A 22,957-nucleotide genomic window follows, 5' to 3' on the forward strand; every position below is an offset into this window, starting at 1 on the left:
GGAAATGGACAAATGACTTTGCATAATGAACACATCAACAAAGTCACACTTAAATCTACACACAACTACATTACCATGAAAACGCCTCAGAAAAAGTAGTCTGAGATTATGTGCCCACAGCAATTGTAACGGTCTCTTCAAATAACAAAGCCAACTTTGTGAAGCACCAGGAACAGGTTTCTAATTTCCTCCCAGCCCAAAGGGATGTCCTATAGTAGAGTTTCAACAAGGAATCTGGTACCTAGAAGCTAGAATAGTATTCAAGGAAAGATGGACAATTAACAGGTGTTTTTACCCAAATAATAGATGATAGAACACGTCTCGATAACAGTTCAAATCTCCATTCCTCAGAGCACTATAACTGGTTCTCTTATTTGACATCCATAGAAACCCCAGAAAATAGGAAAGCAAGTATGGTGCCCACTTAATAGATGAGAAGAAAAAAAAAAGCCCATCGCAATGGCTGTGATTCATCGAGCACCTTCCATGTGCCAGGAATCACACGGAGTTTGCTCCACGCATTCACTTATGTCATCTTGCCAATAACCCCAAAGGTAAACTCTATTACACCTCCCGATTTACTGATAAGGAAGCCGAGGCGCAGAATGGTAAAGTCACCTGCTTAAGGACACACACCCGGTATGTTAAGTGCCAGACCCAGAGCTCCGGTTCTGGGAAGGTCTGGAACTTCCAGCCGGCTCACATCGCCACTCCCTGAGAAGCCCCTGGCATTTCCCTCCCTCTCGTAGTTTCTGATTTTGCATTTAACTAAGAAGCAAGTAGAATTACCAAGTTTAGTCACTGGTGTTAAAAGAAAAAAAAAAAACCCTAATGGTTTCTGAATATAGATATACATATAGAGAGATCAGACAGAAGATCTTCACGGCGCTGCCCATAGCATGACCTCGGGGGCCTCTTCATGTGGGAACCCACATGAATACTGTCAGCTGGAATTGTACCACATGCTGGCTGGGGCCTTTTCAAGGAACTGCTAGTGAGGACAATGTGGAGAAGACACGCTTCACAAAGTTAATTTTAAAAGTAGGCAATATATGCACGTGGTACAACATTCATAAGGTACAAAAGATCATAAATTCAAAGTAAGCAACCTAGTTTCTCCCTGAGAGGGTTATTACTAACCAAGTTTTGCAAATCCTTCTAGAGCTATTTCATGATAAGGATAAACATACGTAAAATGAGATCTTAAGGACCTCTTGAATTTAGAAAAATTTATCCAAGCCCTTTTGTCACGGAAGTTAGAGCATCAGAAATACCAACGCCTTTTAATGAGATCTAACCTTTTGCAACCCATGAAATGATTTGGATGCTGGCTTTTTTTCCCCCACACGTCCTTTGTTTAGCATAGCCAATTACAAGAAAGGAAATAGTAGGCAATGATATAATCGAGAGATCTAAGACAAAGGATAAAGCATGCTTAATGAAAAGTCCACGTGGGTGAGACTAACAGCGACCCTGACCAAGGATGGCACCTGTTCACACTTGTACAGCCAGTTATCTGCGGACAGCCGTCAGGATCAGCTGCAAGGGTGGGAGAGCTGACTGGAGAGGAAGGGTGGGTGCGGTGAGAGAGAAAGGGAACAGCGCCTCTCAAAGGAAGACCTTCTCCTCCCACCTCCAAATCCAATCACAATTAACTATGAATGAACGGGTGGCTGTAATGCTCTAAATGCTCACTACACTCCCTTTGTCCTTCTGCGTTGACCCCACCATCCTGACCAAGGCTAGAAGGGGTGGGTGTCTGACGAAGGCAGCAGCCATGTTGAGCGTGTGAGATGACTGGGCTGTTTTAAAGGGCTGAACAGTGACCAACAAAGTGGTAACAAATTCGTCTCTCAGGGGGAGGGTAAATACAAGGCAGAAAGGTCGAGTGAGTCAATAGTTTGGAGCGGGAACAAAGGCCAAAGATCATACAGAGGCAAGGCAGCATGAGAAGCCCTGAGTAAGCAGAGGATATGAGGTGTCCAGAACAGAAGGAGGCCAGTGGGCAGCCACAGGATTAGTCGAAACAGGGACAAGTTGTTGCTGAGTGACTGCAGCATCACGGAACACCTGAAAGGCGGTAACAAGTGCCTACTCCTCTTGAACCATGACAACCAGGCCTCTAACACTCCTGGTACCCCAAGCAATGTCCCAATTTTCAATGAGGTTTGCCACAATAGTGGTTCTGGTTGAAGCCTCTTCCTGTCTTTCTTGCATCTTATAAACTGAATCAAGCCTTCGATCTAGCAGGACAGATAGACTGCTACATGGGTGGCCCACTCCTCACAGCATCCATACCCTGCAGTCACCTCTCACAAAGACACTGGGTTTGGTCACATGACATACTTTGGCCAATGGGATTTTAGCAAGAATTATGCAAGCAGAGGTGTGGTGGGCATTTGCACACTGGGGCTTGGGCTCTTGTAAGTTCTCTCTGGGAGGCCTGAGCTGCACTACGGAATGTTGAGAGGCCATCGGAAAGAGACCCTGGGGGGACGAAACACCACTGTGGACTTTCTGGGCCCACCTGAATTCCCGGCTGAAAACCACCGAGCAAGTAGCTTAGTAAACCACATGCAGCAGCAGAACCATCTGAGAACAGAGAACCAGAGATTAACCATCTAAGGGTTAACAAACCCTCAGAATTATGAAAAACAACAAATTGTTGTTTCAAGCCACAAAACTTTGGGTTGTTACACAGCCACAGGCATATGGAACAATTAACAAGATACACTGAGACAGGCTGTCTCTTGTAACCAGAAAGACTCTAATACACACATTTGAGAGTGCTGATGTGTCCAAGGCACAGATCTCCTTATGAGATTACGGCCGGAACCACAGGAATTCTAAATGAAGAGTCTGGCAATGTAGGTTTTTCCCTCTGAAATGAGCTATCCTTCTGTTTGCTCCTGGATATGCTTCCTTGTGCACATATTGGTACAGCCAAGAGGCACAGACTTAAGTTACATTTCTCATGCAAAACTTAAGACGGTTACCACTGATGTCAAACAAATTTCCTTGCATGGAAACAAATGTGGTTTATGCCTAATTTAGAGTCTTAGATATTGTATCAGTTTATTTCTAAGGCAGAAAAGGCAAACACGGAGCTAGAGAACAGGGTGAGAGAGACAGCTTGGTGTTGTTAGTCTACCCCTCCCACCTTCCCATGTCCATGAAGCAGACTAGGATTCTGAGCTCGGTCCTGGCTTGTATTGGGTTCATTCACTCTCCTAGTAAACAGGGAATCTGAAAAAAGTGGGGAGGAGAAAGAGGGAAGCCAAGCCTGAGAGACAGGTCTACTCCTTCATCCCAAGGTCCGCTCCCCATTGGTTTCCTTCAGATTAGAAAACAGAAACAATTTTAAACACTGAAAGTAGGGAACTGCTTGCTCTAAAGGCGAGGTCTGAGAAATGGAAATTTAATTCTGAATACGGGTCTTGATAGTCATATATCTGGAAACTCTGTCGGGCCACGGAAACAAGCCAGGGCTCTATTTATCTTCTTGTAAAGTGAGATTTCCACAAGTATCACTGAAAAGATGTAAGGATCAGAAACAGTTTATTAAAACCTCCAGCATAAAAGGCCTTACGGGATATTAGTATTCTAAATGGGCAACGCTTTGTCCATTTGTCAAGTAGACAACCCATGGCAAAATGGTGGCCATTTAATAGTAGAAAATAGTATTTGGGATGCCTGGCAGACTGGCCACTTAGCAAAAAAGTCACATTTCAAAGATAAGAATCCAGGATTTATAAACTGATATTCCTGCTAAATGGCATGAACCATTCGGATTGGAGACGCAAGGCATGGTTCAAAATCTCATTGTGTGCTCCTCTCCTGCTGGGCCTGCGGGCAGGTTTGGGGAGAAGAGTGGGGGAGAGAATTAGCCAATCCTGCAGGGAGCAATTAACCCAGTGGTTGCAATGCTTCAGCACAATACAGTTTATATCTCACTCATGCTAATGTCCAGTGTGGGCAGACTGGGGGCTCTGCTCCAGGCTGATGGCAGCACCACCATTTTGTAATGTTGCCATCTCAACATGTGACTTCCAGTGCCCGTATTCTCCCGCTCTCGATGGCCTCCACCCAGAGGTGACACACACGTCTTCTGCTCACAGCCAGCTGGCCAGTAGTCAATGACTCCTGAGATATCTTAGTGAGGGCCACTAGTTCTGCCACACAGAGCATGCTCGAGTCACCGTAGATCTGAAAGGTGCTTTTTCTGGGAAGGGTTTCCAAAGTGACATCGTATGGGAGGGTCGTCTTAACGTTTCGTCTCCGTGATCAGAGTCCAGGAGGACAGTGAGCCAGGGCTGTGGGGACGCTGGCTGCCCGCGGCCACCTCGTCTGCCTTTCTCCTCGCTGCATTTCTGAATCACTCTCTTCTGTAACTTGGGCTTTCCCCAAACATGAGCCTGGGTGCGGAGGTGAGGAGGCAGAAGGCCCAGATTTCTCACATCCAAGGGATGTCACTCCTGCCATGTCACAGATGACTATAATCTTCACAGTAATGTTTCAAAATATATTTCGCTAAGGTATCCAGGCTCCGTAGAATCACAACAGTACCATGGAAATGAGAAATGGAGACTGACATGACATGAAGAATTGTGTTCTCCACTTGTTATCAGTGCTAGGAAAGGTATATTATCATAAACGAACTAGCTGGAAATCCTTCATTCCAGCCAGAGGCGATTTCACGTAAAGAACAGATCTCCGTTACTTGCCGATATGCATTTTGCACTACAAAGGACTTATCAGCAAAACAGGGGAGTAATTCATGAAATATTTAACTCCTACTGCACTTCGTTTTCTTTAAACAGGCCATGTGGAAATCTGCATTTATAAAAAAAATAAATCAATAAGTGATCCTTTGCTTCCAAAAGAATTTGTCAGATTTACTCCAAACAGCATCTTGCTCCTTAGCATTGAGAATACAATTCAGTTTCCAGGAAGTGAAATATTAGCTCCTTAGGAGTCCATATTCTCTATGAAAGCGAAGCACACAAACGCATGGATGTTAGAAACAATTTTCTCCACGATGTTGAAATTTAATCAACCCATCGATCAAAGCTTTAGAATACTCTGCTGAGTGTTGTGTGTGCTAAAAGACACTGACTTCTCAGGAACCGCTTTTTCTATGAGAAGATCACATTCTATTTCTCCTACTACTGAAAAGGGCTCCGTAGAAAGGATTTATTCCACTATGCAGTGAAAGAAATGGCATTTCCAAGAGCCGATTTAGGAACGCCAGCAAGAAGAAAGTATTTTGGGTCCAAGTGTCCTGCTTCCCGGAATAATTGGGATAGAAAAGCCTCTGGTTTCTATCAAAGTTGGTTGATAAGAACCTTACACTTAGAATTACTGCCCCTTTGTCTCTTCAGTTCCATTTTCATGGAACCATTTTTGTGGGTAAGCTGAGCATTTATTTCCTAAAGACAAACATTTGTGCCTTTCTGGAAAGAGAGCTGGGAAATAAGAAGGGAACGTGACATAGGAGGACAAAGACAAAGCAATAAAAGATACACCGTAGGTGTAAGAAATTTCCAAGTTACATTATGAGTAGTATCTTTTTTTTTTTTTTTTTGGTTTTGAAATTATGGCAATTCACCAAGAAACTAGGCAGAAAAATACCCGCAAAAAATAATTCTCTTAAGCACATGAAAGGAATCTCAAAGATTTCCAGGGCAACTTCTGTAAGGGCTCACGCTTTGAACATCTCTAAGGTCTCCTCCAGCCCTGGGCTTTGGAGTGTGAGCTCTGCGCCTGTGTTAATGAAGCAGAGCCAAATAAAGCAGCCACCCAGAGTATAGCCGCTGACATGCCCCCGCAGGAAAATAAAACCAAGACCAGAACTTGGAAAAAAAAGAGACCCAAGCATCAGATTCTGCGAGGCCACTGGTTATTAAATCTGATGAAGCCTGACAAGGCAGAGATGGACACATGAGTATCAGGTGCACGTGACCATCTCAACAAAGGGCAGAATGACGTGGGCGGGGAGGCAAGTCTGTGTCCAGTCTCTTCTCAGAGAGGAGGAGGCGTGGGGCTCCTGCAGAGGCTGAGCAGTGGTTTCTGGGTCCGGCTACCACTTGCTGAACCTCCTGTGGCCAGTGGACATCACTTGGGCAATAGGAGAGGCAATATTTTGTGGAGAAGGGATTCAAAGCCTGGAAGAGCAGCCAGCAGAATCTAGAAATGCAAGGGGCGGGGTAAGAATAAAACCAGCAGAAAGGTGAGAGGCGGCGGGAAGGACACCCAGGGACACCACTAAGAATAATGTTGGAGACAGAACCCAAAGACATTCCTAGAGCTAAAAAGAGCTAAAAAGAGTATTAGGTGTGAGTGCAGAGAATGCTCACGTACAGGAGGCAATGAATAGTCGAAGGCCCTCTTTCTCCTGCCTGGTCAGGTGGCTCAGGATTAAGCCAGTAAACACTGGGGATCTGACACCAAAAGCGAAGGCAACAAAAGCCAGAGTAAACAAGGGCGACTATGTCAAAAGAAGACACACAGATGGCCGACAAATACATGACAAGCTTCTCACTATCACTAACCATCAGGGAAATGTAAAATAAAACCACAGTAAGACATCACCTTACACTTGGTAGAATGGATATTATCTAAAAGACAAGAAATAAGGGTTGGTGAGGATGTGGAGAAAGGGGAATCCTGGTACACTGCTGGTGGGAATGCAAATTGGTACAGCCATTCACTTAAAAAAAGGTTGGATAGTCAGGAGAGCTTGTGACTCTTGATCTCAGGGTTGTGAGAGCCAGCCCCACATCGGGAGTAGAGATTACTTAAAAATAAATAGAAACAAATAAATGTGATGTGATTTTATATAAATATACATACACGTACATACACACAAACAAGGGAATGCTATTTAGTCATTAAAAAATGAAATCCTGCCATTTGTGACAACATGGATGGACCTTGAGGGCATTATGCTAAGTGAACTGAGACAGAGAAAGACAAATACCACATGATCTCATTCCGTGTGGAATCTGAACAAAGCAAAGCAAAACAAAACAAAATAAAACAAAACAAAAAACCAAGCTCCTAAGTACAGCGAATAGACTGGTGGTTGTCAGAGGCAGGGGGTGGTTGGGGTGAAATGGGTGAAGGGAGTGAAAAGGTACACACTTCCAGTTACAAAGAAATAAGTCAAGGGGATATACACATGGACAGCATGATGACTGTAGTTAATAATAACACGGCATTGCCCATTTGAAAGTTGCTAAGAGAGTAAATTGTAAAAGTTCTTAGCACAAGGAACACATCTTGTAACTATGTATGGTGACGAATGCTGGCTAGACGTGTTGGGGTGATCATTTCACAACATACACAAATGTCAGATCATTATGGCATACACCTGAAACTCATAGAACGTTGTGTGTAAATTACACCTCAATTAAACGAACGGCCATCTTCTCATGCAAACAGCAAAATGTGCAGGGAATTTTAGAGGATTTAATTAAATTTAACTCAATAATCTGAGAATCAATTATGTACAGATCAATGGCTGCTTGGGGGTGGTCAGAGAGGATAGGTAGCAAACAGGCAAGGGGAAGCTGCGGTTTTGGGGTTTTTTGTTTTTTGTTTTTAGGAGGGAGCTGTTTTGAGCAGTGCTCAGCAGAATGGATGCTATAAGGCTTCCGAAGCCAAGTTATAATTGTGTAAAATGACAATAACACACCTGCCCTCCTGACCGCGACCATCACCACAACCACTAAACCATAAAACAGGCTGCCAAGCCCCAGTTGCAGCATCCAGATGATTCTTGGTCATTTTAAAGAAATAAAAGTCAATAGTTTTCCATCCTTGTGTCAAAGGATGGAAAAGAAGAGCTCTTTGACCTTCATTAGGGAGCTTCTTAAAATATAATACTAAAAGTATAATCCAGAAAAGAAAAAATAATAAATTAAACATCATCAAAATTAAAAACGTTTGTTCTTCAAAAGACAGCAATAAGAAAATGCCAAGCCAAGCCATGGACTAGGAGACCAGTATTTATAATCACAAATCTAATAAGGGACTTGTAGCCACAAAATATAAAAAACTCACACAACTCAAAAATAAGAAGACAATTCGATTTTTAAAAATGGGCAAAAGATATGGGTAGGCACTTCCCCAAGGATATACACATGGCTAACAAACCCATGAAAAGATGTTTGATGTAATTTGTCATTACGGAAATGCAAATTACAACCAGATGGGATACCACGGTGCACCCACCTGAAAAGCTGTATTCAGAAAGACTGATTATATCAAGTACCAGTCAAGATGGGGAGTAACTAGAATTTCGGGACATCGCTATGGAAATGTAAAAAGGTATCACCACTTTGGAAAAAGTTTGGCAATCCTTAAAAGTTAAACATACACTTACCATACAACCCAGCAATTCCACTCCAAGGTATTTAACTAAGGCTGATGAACCAGAAGTCCACATAAAGACTTGTATGCACACGGACACAGCAGCATTTCCTATAATAACCAGCAACTGGAAACAATCCGAATGTCCACCAACGGGTGAAAAGATAAACACGACAAGGTGTATTTATGTAATGGAAAACTCAACAGTAACAAAGAATGAATGGCGGATATATGTGTCAACACGGGTACAACCTGAAAATTATGCTAAGTGAAAGAAGCCTGACACAAAAATGTGTATGATTCCATGTCTATGAAGTTTCTAAAAAGGTAGAACCATAGAATCAGAAAACAGATTAGCGGCTGCCTGGGTCTGTGGGGTGGGAGGGTAGAATGGGTAGGAAGAAATTCTTTGGAAGGTGACGGTAATATTCTAAACTAGATTGGAGTGAAGTTTGCACAACGGTATTGATTTACTAAAACTCAGCAAACTACACTTAAAAGGAGTAAATTTTACGGTATGTAAACTATTTCTCAATAAAACTATAAAAAAGAAAAATAACTTCAGACACCTTGTGTTTTCCAAATAAAGACACACTCCAGAGGTCTTCCCCGCCCTGACACGTGCTCTCACATATTACACTGCTTCTAGTCCCAGTATGAGTTAAATCCATCTATTTCCAAACAAAGTTAAGCATTACTAAGAGAAATGGTAACCAATATATTAGTTTTTGAGGCTAACTGAATTATTGACGTGATTTTAAGAGGACAAACGTAGAGAGAGAAATTTAGAGGGGACTATTCTAACTAAACCACAGAAGGCTAGAGAAAATAGGCTACCTTTGTGATTTTCATGAAAATGGTATTTCTATCACCATCTGCAAGTTAGTTGCCTTAACAAGGGCTCGGGACAGCTTTCAGAATTTCTCAAGATGGTTTTTATGATAAAGACCCACTTTTACATAACTCTGATTTCAAATCAGAATTACTTTGGCCTCGCCCACACTTCCATCTCATGGGAAGCAGAGAGATGATTCATCAGGGAGTCTCAGAGTGAGGACACATGCCTCCTTCACAAGCCACCACGCCTCCCCCTTGTCCCCAAGTGGCTTAGTGTGCTGACGATTACGAACACTTTTAAATATCAATGGCATTTATTTCTATCTCGCTAAGCAAAAAATGAGGCGCCAAAAGCAGAGATTTAAAAAATTAAACTTCTTGGGGCTCCTGGGTGGCTCATTTGGTTAAGCATCTGACTCTTGATTTTGGCTCGGGTCATCAGGTCATGATCTCACAGTTCGCCACATTGGGCCCTGGGCTGACAGTGTGGAGCCTACTTGGGATTCTCGTTCTCCCCCCCTCTCTCTGTTTCTGTCTTCCTAGCAAAATAAATAAATAAACTTCAAAAAATGAAATAAAACTTCTCAAATGCAGACTCAGTCTCTGAGAAATCCATTTCCTCGCCCAGGGGAAGATTCTGGCCTCTGGCTGTTGGAGAAGGAGGAGGCTGTCTGTGTGCTGTGTAGGATGGGAACCCTTCCAAGAGGTTCTCTCCACCAATTAACACCCTCCACTCCAGGGCTGAAAAAGCTCATGTAGTCCTCTGGCTGAGAGCCCGCTAAAATAGCATTAATCCCCTCTGACTACCACATCCTCTATGCCTGAAGCTCTTTGTCTTAATTAGTCCTACTCTCTCTACTTCTCCCATTCTCCAAGAATTCTCTTTCCTTTCCGCTCTGACACCCTTCATATTTTTTTTTTTTTCTTTTTCAGGTCTGTCCTCTCAACTCCTTTAGCCCAGGAACAACCTGGATTCAGCACAGTCTTGCCTGCCATGACATAAAGCCCAGATTCCCCACGTTGCACATACGGGTGGGGTAAAGTGATAAAGTGGAAAAATGGGCAGTGGAGTCAGCCCCTAGTTCAAATCCTGGCTTTGCCGCTTAGAAGCTGTGTTGCGTTGGTTATGTTAAATGAGCTCTCTGTACCTTAGTCCTCTCATCTGTAAAGCGGGGCTAACTACCCAGCTCCAGGGCTGTAGAGACGATCAGTGAGATCGTGTCATGTGTCATGTGCACAAGCAACATGCTAGGTGCACCCTTAATAGATGGTGACAAGTCCATGTGACAAGGCCTGTCATACACAGCCTCTGCACACCTTCCCAGCCTCCTGTTGTGTCCCATGCTCTACTACAAGCCTAATAAATGACACGTTGATCTCCATGTCCTCCGGACTCTTTCCCCACTGTCCTCAGGGCCTGGATAAGGCCGCCTCCTTCCCGGAGACTCGGCTCACATGCGGTCCTCTTGGACTGTCTGATGAAACAGTAGCCACTCACCACATGCAGCTATCTGGCTTGAAAAATTCAGTTCCTCCGTCACACTGACCACGTCACAAGTAGTGGCTCCTGTGTTGGACAGCGCAGAACAGACCGTTTCCATCCTACCAGGAAGTTCTGCCGGACAGAACAGCTCCAGGGGAAAACATGTTCGCTACCCCACACGTTCCTTTATAAAAGCACTCATCGTTTCATGCTTCGGTTGTTGAGTCTTTGTCCGTACGAACTGTGAGTTTTCTAGAGTGCCACCCCAGTCAGTGACAGTATGCTAAATGGTTTACTGAATGATTAAAAAACTTAAAAAAAAAAAAAATCTTTTCGTTTTCCGGAGGCCCCTGACCCATGAGGAAGGAGCTCCCGGAGCTGGTCCTGACTGGGTTTGCCTTGTTTTGCCTCCTTGTTTGGACTGGTTTCGCCTCCTATTCCATTTCTCAATCCGCTCTAATCCTTCTTAATTCAGTTCCTGGCCTTCTTGACTCCCTGACCTCTTCCCTCTTCTCAGATGTGTGTCTTCCCAGATTGGCTGCTGTCTCTTGCTCTTGGGGCTCTGCCCCTGGCTTCCCTCCCCTGTCTCTCATTGTGCTCTTTTGTGGGATTACATTTGTTTCCAGCCCCTCTGCGTCCCGAACCTGTTCAGGCGAGCCCTGCTCTAGACTGTGTGGCCAGGATTTCCTGGCCTCCCAGAACGGGTGTCAAACAATACAGCTTCTGGGAAAATATCTGATGCCAGGTAAGTCACTGAATAGAAGATATCTCTGTACCTGCAGTGCCTTGGCAGCTTCTGGCACACAACCCTCACAAACTTGTGTTGAAAGAATGAATGCGCCACGTATGTAATCAAGAGATACAATCATGGGAAGGAATGAGGCGCACAGAAGAATGGGGCTGGGGAAGGAGGAGAGCCAATATAGAGAAGAATACATCGCTGCAGAACATGACTGTTCAATCCACAGGGCACGCCTCCAAGAAGCCGTATAAACCCGCTCAGAAGCAGTCCTGGGACAGAGTGGGGAAAGGAGGAGGAATTTACTCCCAGGCTCCACTCGGTCGAAGGCTCGCACCCTGCACCTCTGGGTCGTGCGTTCCAAAGCATGGCCACCTTGTGGGTCCTGCAGTGGCGTCAATACAGGAGCCTCCCAACACGGGGTGGGAGACGAGATGCTGGCGTGAAGCTTCTCAGAGCCCACGTGGACCCGGAACATGACACAGGGAGGCTCACAGGCTCTGAAGTGGAGCATCACAGACGTCTGGCACAATGGATATAAGTTAACCTTTCAAATCATCCGGCCATCATGGGTGGGGCTGGGACACCAGAGGATGACAACAGGGGAAGATCTACAATGGGGGGTGTTCTCACACTCGATTCCTGCTGAGGTTCTAAGAACAGGGGAAGCAGCGGAAAGAACGGACCGGTTGGCAGGACAGAGGCACCGGAACAGTCCAGTGGGATGGTGGTTCCCCAAGGATGAATGTGATACAGGGAAAATGAGTGTGGGGATGTCAGCAGGGACCGCGGGCGCAGAAAGGCTGAGGAAAACCTGATCCACTTTACAGTTTTGCCTGAGGCCAAGTCTACTTTGAAAGATCCCCACGTCTTCTCCTTTGTCCGAAACCTCAGGCCAACGAAGGGACCCTGGCACCCTTGCCAAAGTTTCACCTTTAATAAGATTTCCTCAATCATTATGAAAACGATTAAAGGCCCAGATAATGGTCTTGGCACTAAGGGTCGATACACTTGACTTCACCAGACTTTCCTCAGAGCCCAAGCACCAATTCCATTGTTTTCAGTGTGGCGACTCTCTAAATAGACACTGGGAATCGCTCTGGTTTGCTCTATACCTAGTCTACAGCTGGCAGATGTCTTTTGGAGAACAAATGCTCTTCTTGTGATTTGCTGTGTCCATTCACATCTTATTAATCAAGACATTCTCAGCAAGGTTTTGTTTCTTCTTTAAAAATCATAGACTTGAGGGGTGCCTGGGTGGCTTAGTCAGTTAAGCACCTGACTTTGGCTCAGGTCATGATCTCACGGTTTGTGGGTTCGAGCCCCGCATCGGACTCTGTGCTGCCAGCTCAGAGCCTGGTGCCTGTTTCAGATTCTGTGTCTCCCTCTCTCTCTGCCCCTTCCCCGGTTGTGTTCTCTCTCTCGCTCTTGAAATTAAATAAAAAACAAAAGAATCATAGACTTTAGAGGCAAAGACACTCCAAGAAATTATTTCAGCACCTTCTTTCTAGACAGAAGGACAAAAAAGGCATCCCTAGAAAAGCTGGCGTGTTCACCCTCTTCTGCACCACTCCGAAACCCTCTTAGCTGCCCCTCAGATTTCAGCCACAGCTGGGAGGGTCCTCTTCCCCTGCAGGCTGTGAGAAGCTCTGCACAGGTGCACCTAGACTCGGCCTCACCTTGTCCCTCCAAAGGGATCCTTTGCTTCCTGCCCCGGGCATCTCTAATTTCTGGCTCAGTCCTCCCAGGAATCCACTCATACATGCACAACCTGGCAGGGCCAGGGAGTTAGCGCTGTGGGGTCACTCTTCGGCAACAGGAATTTAGAGTCAGTGAATAAATAAAATACCTCCCCCATTTTGCCCCAGGCAGACAGTCCTGAGATGCATTTCATAATCCCCCCCTCAAAGGTTCCGAGGTGGAATCAAACAGCCAAAGCAATCATACATTCTCGTGTTGGCTTTTCTCCTTTTTCCATTTCACTCCCCTGTGCTGCCTTCCTGCTCCCTGAGATGACATTTCCAAACAAACTGCCTCTGCACAAGTTTTGGTCTCTGGCTCAGCTTTTGGGGGACCTACATTAAGATATCTGGGTGGCAGTCTTAGCTTGGATTTGCAAAGTCTCACACCCTGGATTCATGCTCTAGGAGTACAACACCCACGACTGGCCCCTTGGTGTGCCCACCACCCCTGCACAGCCACTCCTCAACTGCAGTGACTTGTGTCTTCTTCCGAAAGCCAACAGGGGAAACAGGAGCAGCTATCCCCTCGGCACCTGCGCCTCTAGGTGTATCCTCTTTGTACACTGAGGGAACAGGTGCAAGGAGGCCAGAGAACTCATCCAAGATCTCACAGTGCGAATTCAAATTAGGACTTGAACCCTAGTCCTGCGTAATCGTTCTAGAGGACGCTAAGAGGAGATGAGTCCTTATTACTACACGTCTTGAGCCCCTCCATCCTCCACAGTCATTCCCTGCAGATCTAGAGGACACGACACGTAGGTCTAGATGCACAGTTTCACTCTTTCTCTGGGTCCTTTCTTCTCGGGTCCGTCTTTCGTTCTCCATCACCTCAGGGAGCACAAGATGGCCCGTCAGTCATATTGACCCTCACAGTGTGAAAAGTCTTTCTGCTTCACTATCTAGAATTTTTTTTTCCTTTTCTTCTTCCCTCGGGTCACATTCTTTCACCTCCTGGCTCAGCTTCTTATTTTCCTTTGCCTCGTTGGAAACACAAGTGCAGACTCCCTTGCTGCATGAGTCACAGCTCGGAGAGGCATTTCGCAGCCACCTTCAACTTCCACCTCAAGCTTGGCTACCAGACTGACTGGAGGGTGCACACTGGAAGGAAGGTGAACATGACCCAGCCTGTGGAGACCACAGAAACAGCTCTCATCTCCCCAGGAGTTTAGAGCAGGCACCTCTTCTCTCTGGCCCCCTCAGGAACCACACTGATGGCGTGTCAGCAAACCCCAAATTTCTTCTCAGACCCTAGACTCTAAGGGGTGGGGATACCCAAATCGCATTATTTTTCTTCGCAAAAGAGAATTTCACCACGTTCTTTGCTTTGTTGTTGTTGGAAATGAGAACGGATGTCTCCTCTCCCCAGGTGTGGGGACGAGAGAATAACGCTAAGTCCAAAGGTTAGAAAGAGAGAAGTTCTCTGAGCGTGAGTGACACAATAGGCTGGCTCTTCCCTAACAGGTGCGAGGTGGTAGAGGAGCCAATGCAGTTCATTGCCCTGACTCCGGGCCACCCCACCCCCCCGCCATGGCAGAGGCGAAACGGGGTGGCGCCTGCCCGATGCCCGCTTCCTGCCAGCACCATCTGCCAGGTGCTAGCATTTCCCAGCCATGAACCGCGCTGTGTAATCGCCTCCAATCGTGGGGTGTTTCTCTGAGGTCCCTACCCCTGCCACAAGCACAACTGTCACACAGAAGCCACTTAGGAAACTAGAAGTCATTCATCTCCATGAACGACCCAACTCCACAGAGCTCGGCTCACAGGCTTATTGGGATGACTTAATCAGAAAAGCTCATTTTCAGGTTGGGTGGGTGCCATCAGGGAGGAACACATGTTCGACAGCTGAATGTGACCTGGGCCAGACCTCCTATCAGCCCAGCAGCTTGAAGTTCACATCCTGAACCTCCTTTACCTCACAACACCATGCGGGCTTACGCGGTCTCTCCATATTGCATTGCCTGCTGTTTCTCGAACGTACCATAGTATTCGTGCTACATTTAATGCTATGTATGTGAAAATATAATATGGCTTAGCATCTTTTCTACTGCCTTTTCATGTAACTAGGAAGACGTATTTAATGCTGCATTATTTCATTTCTAATCATGCTTACATTCTGTACAAACCGAGTTACATGTACATTTTGGTTTACTTGAAAAAGATAGCACACGGGGTGCCTGGGTAGCTCAACTGGTTAAGCATCTGAGTCTTGATCTTGGCTCAGGTCATGATCTCACAGTTGTGAGATCGAGCCCCGTGTCAGGCTCCTTGCCAAGTGTGGAGTCCGCTTGGGATTCTCTCTCTCCTTCTCCCTCTGCCCCTCTCCCCAGCTCACTCGAGAATGCTCTAAATAAATAAATAAATAAATAAATAAACATTAAAAAATAAAAAGATAACACACACCTGGGACTCTTGGGAAAAACACAAGGACCTTAAGGTCTTCAGGTGTCATCAGAACCAGGATTATTCTTCTACCTTTACTTGAAATGATCACTCCAAACATGGCCCAAAGGCTGTCATAAACTGATATTTCAGAGACATATTCACGCCCCATACTGATGATACAGTGAACAAACGATACATACTGAACATTTAACTGTGACTGGCATCAATTATTTATATGGTAGCTACCTTAAAAAAAATTTTTTTTTAATGTTTATTTATTCTTGAGAGAGAGAGAGAGAGAGAGAGAGAGAGTATGAGTGGGGAAGGGGCAGAGAGAGAGGGAGACACAGAATCTGAAGCAGGCTCCAGGCTCTGAGCTGGCAGCACAGAGCCCGACACGGGGCTTGAACTCGCGAATGGTGAGATCATGACATGAGCTGAAGTCGGATGCCCAACTGACTGAGCCACCCAGGCACCCCTATAGTAGTTACCTTCTTAGCAGCCTAATGGCAGCCCATTGCTTCTTATGGTCTTCTCCAGAGTTAGGACTAAAAACAAAGACTCCATCTCTGTTCCTGTAACAAACACATATAAGTTTCTTTCCCGGGGTTGTCTTCTCTGAATCAGAAATCAGAGTCTGTTTCTTGTCTGATTACTTGGACCAAACCTTCATTCAGTTTCTAGGTTTCTAATTCTACGGGTCTCTAGTGGAAGAAACGTTATTCTCACTCTCCAGGTAAAGCTATAATGAAGAAAGCAATGATCTCAACACCTCCTCTTCCCTCCAACATCAGATGGACAATAAGGGTCTCCCACCAGATAGGTAATGAATGTCGACCTTGCATTTGCTCAAGAGAAGCCAAGACATCTGGGCCGGAAGATCCATCAGATGGCCCTAGAAGCCATGGTGGCACCTGTGTAACCTCTAGCAGCTGATGAGTCATCCCAGCCCCGCCTTCTGAAAGATGTTCAGGGCTGGATGTATAGCAGCCGAGGCAGCCTCAGGGGACAGAGCTGTATCTAGGCAGGAAACCTACTGTGTGACAATATCCCTGGCACCTTCCCACTGTCTCTTCCTTTGGCGTCTGTAGATCACTGTCCCTTTGCACAGTTCTCCTGGATCCTGCAGTAAACCCTGGAGCTTTGAGATACAGGCTACTGGACTATCCCCGCCCCTGGTGGAAGGTCTCCCCAGCGCCCTCATCCTTGCTTCAGCGGTGATGGCAGGTCACCTTGTAGAAGGATCCCGAAGACCTTCTGTGAGACAGATGATTTCACAGCACAGCTCTGTTGAGACCTATGCCGTTTTGACCCAGTTTAACAAGTGGGGGAGTCCCTCTAATTCTCCCTATCACCTCCTAGAACACAGGTTCACACCAGACCTCTGGTTTATACTTTCCAAATTACACAGCAGAATTCAGCTTCCTTCTGGAAACCCCTCATGTCCCAAACGCTCATGTTTCCAACTGCTCCTTCCCTAGAATGGTCAACATTTGCTGAGCATTTACTATGTGCCAGGCCCTGTCTATGCTAAAAAATGTGCACATATGACCTTATTTGATCTCCACACACTTCTCTGACTTAGGTATTATTAATAACAGACAAAAGCTTGTGAATATACAGTTTCACAGATGCTGAGTAGGGTTTACAAACACCTTCAAGGTTTTTCAAGAATCAGCTGGCACATTTGTATCCCTATCTGAGAAGTTCTCTTTAAACCATGGCCTTCTCATTTGCAGGGTCTCTGACATGACACCATACCATCTGCAGAGCCAACAAAAACATACCTGTCAGAGAAGGAAACTGGTGAGTCGGAAAACCAGTGGTCCTAAAAGTGTGAGATTAATATTCAGCATTTTGAGTAGTTATGCATTGTTTAAATCATTCGAAATGTTCCTTCCTCACACATCTAATCTGGTTTCCATTGTTTTTCCAAATTTTCCATTTTTTAATTATTTTTAAAAATGTTTATTTATTTATCTTTGAGAGAGAGAGAGAGAGAGAGAGAGAGAGAGAGAGAGAGAGAGTGCCTGTGCACAAGTGTTGGAGGAGCAGAGAGAGGGAGAGAGAGAATCCCAAGCAGGCTTCGCACTGTCAGCACAGAGCCCCATGGGGGACTCGAGCCCATGAATAGTGACATCATGACCTGAGCTGAAATCAACAGTTGGATGCTTAACCAACTGAGCCACCAAAGTGCCCCACCATTTTTTTAATTCTTAACACTGTATGTGTGTGTCTTCAAATATTTTCCCTTATGGATGAGAAGTACCATTCCACAGTGTTCTCTACAGGGTTTCCCCCACATCATTGTTTTCAGCAGGGCTGTGTGATTCTCAAACCTACTGAATCTTCAGAAGCATTTACCGAGAGGGATCCCATAGGTTTCAACTCCCAGGTCATCATGAATCACTTGGCAGTGGTCTCGTGGAGAAGCCCAAGGCTGCAGTCCAGTGCCAAGGGAGAGCAGGCCCAAATGGATCAGCCATGGCCCCCAGGGGTGTGGGTCGGGGCAATGGCACACAAGTGCCACAGGCTGGTCACACTCAATGCAACCTCTTTGGCTGCTTGTGAAAACTGAATTCATGAAGACTCCTGCATGTCTTTTATTAGCACCTCTCCTACAGTGTTAGGTCTTTTTATCTTTATCATCATTTGTTCTGCCCAAACACATGGAAATTGATGGTCTGGGCCTTTCCCTGAATGGCATGTAAAAATCCTTTGGCTCCTTTCTGGTGAGACAACACACAACAGAAAGGCTACATGTAACTCCCCTTTGCATACCACGTGGTCTCAACCATTTTGGGTGAAGAATGAGGCATTTCTGTCTCGAAATGATCCAGCAGGATCATTTCTTAAAGCCTAGGAAGGTGGACATGAAAAAAGTGCCGTCCTACCACTTGTAGCAGGGTCAACTTTGACATCCTGGCATGGGGAGGCCTGGGCTAGAACGAGCTGTCATCATAGGATGAGGCCTATGGTTATCCACGTCTCCAAGAGTCACTATGCATGGCATGTTCCCTAGGTAAACTTAATGTTTTTCTTGAGAATCTCAGGCAAAAGAGACAAAGTCCAAATCACATCCAGCATCCTTTCTGTCCCCAGGTGCACCAAGTCTTTGTGAAAAGACAATCCCCTATATTTTTGAGAAATACCGATTATTCCGTGGGACCCATACTGCCTTATATATTTGGAATTGGCTGCCCTGCCATCCCACGCACTGTCCACACGCCATGCTTTAGGCCATGTTAACCCTAAACCCACCACCATCCACTTGGGATCACATAGAGAGACAGAAAAAGGCTATGATCTTTATCTGTCCTTTAACAGACATTCCTGCCAACAAGTGTGCAGGTTCTGAGATCTTTTACCTCACCCACAAGCTAAGAAGTTAGCTTGCTTTTCATAGTTTTACAGATGCTAGCAGGAGACGTGAAACTCCTTGGTCAACGACAAAGACTTTATTACATACAGCAATAGCAAGAGCCAGAGCATCTGCAGTATCAGCATTTTCCCTTTCCCTGGTTCTCAAGGTCCCAGTTCCCACAGGGTGATATGAAAAAGGCCAGGTGACACTTGTGCACACAGCAGATTGCACTACATGAGAGGAACGCTGAGCTTAGGGAACCCAACTCTTTTATAATGGACAGTAAGCATGATTGCTCTTTGCTCTAGAGGGAAACATGTTCTCTGCCTTCTGGGGCTGTTCACTGTACACACATCATCAAGAAGAGCCTGGAACAAAGGGTAATGAGAGACTCTGCTTACAAGATGTACAAGGGGCCTGTGGAGAATTTTCTCCCAACAATCCTTTAAATTTACTGCTGCTTCATGTGGCAGAAAGGCACACTGTGTGGCCATGCAACATAGCAATACTCTTTCATTGGCAATAGCAGGCTATCCATCAAGGCCCTTGGCTTTGAGTCCTCAGAATCCCATGGTTTCCAAAGAGAATATTAAATGCAAATTATGACTATTGGTCACTTTTGTCCATATAAAACTATTCTACTCTAAAAAGTGCTATAGGGTTTCACTACAAATACTTAAATTTAACCAAATTTTAATAGGTGTGACCACAAAACATCATCTTTTTAAAAACGTTTTTAAATGTTTATTTTTGAGAGAGAGAGAGAGAGAGAGAGAGAGAGAGAGAGAGAGAGAGAGAAAGCAGGGGAGGGGCAGAGAGAGAGGGAGACACAGAATCCGAAGCAGACTCCGGGCTCCGAGCTATGAGCACAGAGCCCGACGCGGGGCTCCAACTCACAAACCGCGGGATCATGACCTGAGCCGAAGTTGGATGCCCAACCGACTGAGCCACCCAGGCGCCCCAACGGAACATACATCTTAAGGGGAAACATTTTCATTTCATAATGCTTTATTATTTGCATAGGTACCACTGCACTTGAGATTTAGTGTATCTGGGTTCTTTACAGGAGACGGAAAGATAACGACGTGTACCTAAAATCTCAGATAGAATATGAAAAAGCTCATCAGAGGAGAATAGTAATTCCAATCCAGTGGCCTTCTTTCTACAAGTTGTTAAATCAAAGCCTGAGGGTAAGAGAGGAAAGAACCCATTTACTCACTCTGAGATAAAGCTCATTTCTTCCATGGTGTAACATTATTTTCCCTACGGCAGTTATTATATTCACACATAGAATCGACTTGAGAAAAAACATTACCTGTTTAGCCAGAAGTCTGTACAGATAATTAAATTCCTGCTTATCGCACACAATTGCCCCCCAGTCTTATGGAATAAATTAGTGCACATCAGAGTTTTTTTTTTATTAAAACATGTATTTAGCCATGTTCACGTTAATATCTTGAATGAGTAAAATTAATTCATGCTGCATTTCTTCACTTTCTAAATTAGGAATTATTTTCTGTTTATTCCTACTATGAAAGTGTAACCACAACACCCTTGTCATAAAAAATAAGTGTACAATATTGTCTTTAAAAAAGTGCCTTTAGGGGCACCTGGGTGGCTTAGTTGGTTGAGTGACAGACTTTTGATTTCAGCTCAAGTCGCAGTCTTGGGGTCATGGGATTGAGCCCTGCTTCGGGCTCACTGCTGAGCATGGAGCCTGCTTGAGATTCTCTCTCTCCCTCCCTTTGCCCGTCCCCGCCCCCCCCCCCCCCCGCTCTCTCTCTCTTAAAAAAAAAAAAATGCTCTTACATGAATAAAAAAGAAGCGTATTAGACTTTGTAGCATCTCCATGAGTGGAATTTAAAATGACACTAGAAATAAATGCCAGCAGAAAGCTCTGTGTTTCTGCACAGACGGGAACAGAACTGGTGGACTTTACGAGTGGGGATCTTGGGGACGCACTGGCCTGTTTACGCGTGTGCAGTGCTCTGAGAGGCCTGCGTAGAAATGCGTTAGTAAGTGAGGGTAAGAATCTGAAAGTCGTGCTTGATTCAGCAGCCACCACGCAGGGATGGTTGGCCTGGTGTTGGTGGGAGAAACACATAAACCTGTGCCACACTCCATGTTTCTGAAACTGACTGAAAGATACAGTTGCCTGAGGTTGATGGTGGACCACGATTTCCTGGTTACTGGTGAGTTCTTCACCTTTAAACTCAATAAGCACATTAGCCATAAGACTGTCCTGTGACTGCTGTTGTGTGTAAATCTAGCCAAAATGGTAGGGGGGAAGCTCGCTGATGGCGGGCTGGTGAGGACCTATGGGATCCAGCTCAGAATGACTCATTCAGTGTCTCTAATGGTCTAGAGGCATCTTCCTTTATGACGTGTCTTAAATCCATACAACTTCAAATAAAGATAGCGGGTGCCTAGGTGGCTCAGTCGGTTAAGCATCCGACTCGTGATTTCAGCTCAGGTCATGATCTCGCGGTTTGTGAGTTCGAGCCCCGCACTGGGGATGTCAGTGTGGAGCCTGCTTGGGATTCTCTCTCTCTCTCTCTCTCTCTCTCTCTCTCTCTCTCTGTCTACCGCCCCCCCCCCCCCCGCCACCCCCTGCACTTCCCCGGCTCACTCTCTCTCTCTCTCAAAATAAATAAATAAACTTAAAAAAAAAAAAAGAACTTCAAATAAAGATAAGATCAGTATTAGGCCTGCAACATGGTGCGGCATGGTTTTGCTTTGGAGTCTGAAACTAACCATGGTCCACAACCTCTTTCTGAAACATTTCCTTCTTCCTCATAGCTCTGATTTCAGATTGTAATTGTACAAGCGCAGGGTGTTTATGTGTCCTCTGCCCTTTAAAATGATCTCAATATCATCTCACAGATGATAAACTGTGAGAGCAGGGGCTGGTCTGTCTTGGGTCACTGTTTTATCCCAGACAGGCTGAAAGAAGGGTCTCACTGGGGTGGTAGGAGCCTGTGATGGGGAGGCTGTCTGGATGTCACAGGAAGGGAGGGATGCACTTCCTACAGGTGACACTACTCAAATGTGATACAATTACGTACCTGACGGGAAGAACCCATCGAAACCATAACGAATACAAAGCTAGACAAAAGTGTAATGAGTAACAATACACTCCATGAAGCCGTCAGGTAAAATATAAAATTAGCAAAGGCCATATGCCCAAATCATAACAAACAAAAAAACTGGGCTTGAAAATGAAAATAAATCAGGCTGAAAGCCAATGAGAATTTTTATTAAAGTTGAAAATCTGAGCCAGATGGCATTTCATCCTACAGCTACAGGATCCAGCCTTTAGGATCCTGTATATATAGGATCTTACAGGATCACCATACCCCTTGTGGGAGCAGGAAGGAACACATAAACGTTTGTCTCCATAGAAAAGGTTTTGAGCGTGCTAGAAGTCTCAGCAAGGTTTCTGGACATAGCAACCACATTCTACTTACTGTGCTATCGACCCCGCGTCCGAACAAGGCACTGGTTCTTTACTACTCTGTGTCTGTTAGAGGTCAAAATGTTTCAGCAGCTAGAGCTTCCCTTCTCTTAGCAACCTATCACGAGCTGGGAAAATGCTAGTCTTCTCTATTTTCCTATTTTTCAAGGATCCTACCTGGTTGGTTACTCGAGGGACTGTCACAAGGGAAAAGACAGCAAGATGAAAAAGAGCACAAGCTGGAGACTCAAAAATAATGCAAGAGGAAAACCAACAACTTTCTTTCCAGTATGTCCTGCGTTCTGAGTTTAGAACTGGCCTCCAGCACCTGCCATAAAGCTATCTGGTGATGCTCTTGCATGGTCCCTTAGTCAGAAAAGACCAGGCACCCCCTTTTTGCAAGGATCTCTTTACATAGAGAGTGACAACTTAATAATTCACAGGTGGACAACAGGTTAAGTATCAGGCTTTCACCATTACATTTTAAATTTAAAACTATTTATGAATTTCTGCTATCAGGATTCTAAACAGACAAGTTAGCATGCTAACAAACTTATTTCTAAGATAATATGAGCATCTAGGG

The 22,957-nt window shown here is 45.1% G+C and overlaps 1 protein-coding gene across 18 annotated transcripts in view; it reads right to left on the minus strand.

Annotated features, from left to right (window-relative positions):
• NRCAM (neuronal cell adhesion molecule) overlaps positions 1 to 22,957 on the minus strand; it is a 283,687-nt gene that overhangs the window by 83,380 nt on the left and 177,350 nt on the right. The window contains exon 1 of one of the 18 annotated variants that reach the window (XM_053218631.1): positions 16,048 to 16,072. The exons of the other annotated variants lie outside the window; for them this stretch is intronic. The gene's annotated coding sequence lies outside the window, so the exon portion shown is untranslated. Of the gene's footprint in view, positions 1 to 16,047; positions 16,073 to 22,957 lie in introns of those variants that run through there. 18 annotated transcript variants of the gene reach the window in all.

The sequence above is a fragment of the Acinonyx jubatus genome, chromosome A2 (assembly GCF_027475565.1).
Source record: "Acinonyx jubatus isolate Ajub_Pintada_27869175 chromosome A2, VMU_Ajub_asm_v1.0, whole genome shotgun sequence".
In the NCBI taxonomy this organism is placed as follows: Eukaryota; Metazoa; Chordata; class Mammalia; order Carnivora; family Felidae; genus Acinonyx; species Acinonyx jubatus.